Consider the following 1045-nt stretch of genomic DNA (forward strand, 5'->3'; position numbering starts at 1 on the left):
TTATCATAAGAACGAAAGACTCGCACCTTCCTCATGGAGAAGAAATCACACAATATGGCGAACTTCTCAACATTCATCCGGTGGCGTTCGTCGTAAGATGCTGTGATAAGGAAGCCTTTGTCGTTTATCACCTTGTAAATGCCTGATTTAGCGTCCTGTAATATAATTAAGAGTAGTTAATTATCCTTGTTTCCAACTGTTTATAGTAAAATCTCATATATAGATATATATGTCAGCAACTCTCCGAACGCAATGTTTGGTGTCTGTTACTCTATATTGCTAAGGATTGAACTCTTTTACTGCTTATGGTTTCCCTCTTTCCCACTGCCTCATCCATCATAAGGTGTTAAGAGTCCCACTCTCTCTGATCAACAAAATCTGGCGTAAACTTTAGTTTCTTTTGCAAGACACAGCCAAGAATCATCTTACCCCAATAAACTGATGAAGAGAGGTTCCACGTTCGGTAGCCCAAGGAATCTTGTCATAGTCAACCCAATCTTGCGGAGAATCTACAGGAATTTCAACCTTCAGTATTGCCAGAAGAGAGGTCAGAACACCTTGGTAAGCTGAACTTAGAATTAAGGTTGCTACCATCCACGTTCCCATAAACAGTTGACCAGTCAGCATCATAGGTGGAAGCTCTACACCTACGACAGATGTATAGGTTATTTTATCTACTTAAACAGCTAAACTTAATACGACTATTTACACTGTTTGATTGCTAAAGATCACTCATGTTTAGTGGTCAAATTATCATTGCGGTCAAAGGAAGCGTAAAAGCCTCAACAAATTCTGAAACCATAACAACTCCTAATTCCTTTACAAACCCTGATAATCCCCCAGGATTCAGTGGGGAGTCCCAGAGCAAGGACCCTCAGGTAAACCTGGGTCCCAGGTTTTCTCAGACAAGCTGTGATAATAATCGCGACTTGGTTTAATATTGGGAAAACACGCAATTTGACTTGTATGTTCTGAGACCTCTTGAGGATGCTGGGTCCATTCCACCAGCTGTTCCTTCACCTTCTAGAAATTAAGGCTTAAATGG

The 1045-nt window shown here is 40.7% G+C and overlaps 1 pseudogene; it reads right to left on the reverse strand.

Moving 5' to 3' along the window:
* The window catches only part of LOC135226132 (uncharacterized), a 5745-nt pseudogene extending 5151 nt beyond the window's left edge, over nt 1-594 (reverse strand).
* Nucleotides 595-1045: the final 451 nt, after the last annotated feature.

This window comes from Macrobrachium nipponense, chromosome 14 (genome assembly GCF_015104395.2).
Source record: "Macrobrachium nipponense isolate FS-2020 chromosome 14, ASM1510439v2, whole genome shotgun sequence".
NCBI lineage: Eukaryota > Metazoa > Arthropoda > Malacostraca > Decapoda > Palaemonidae > Macrobrachium > Macrobrachium nipponense.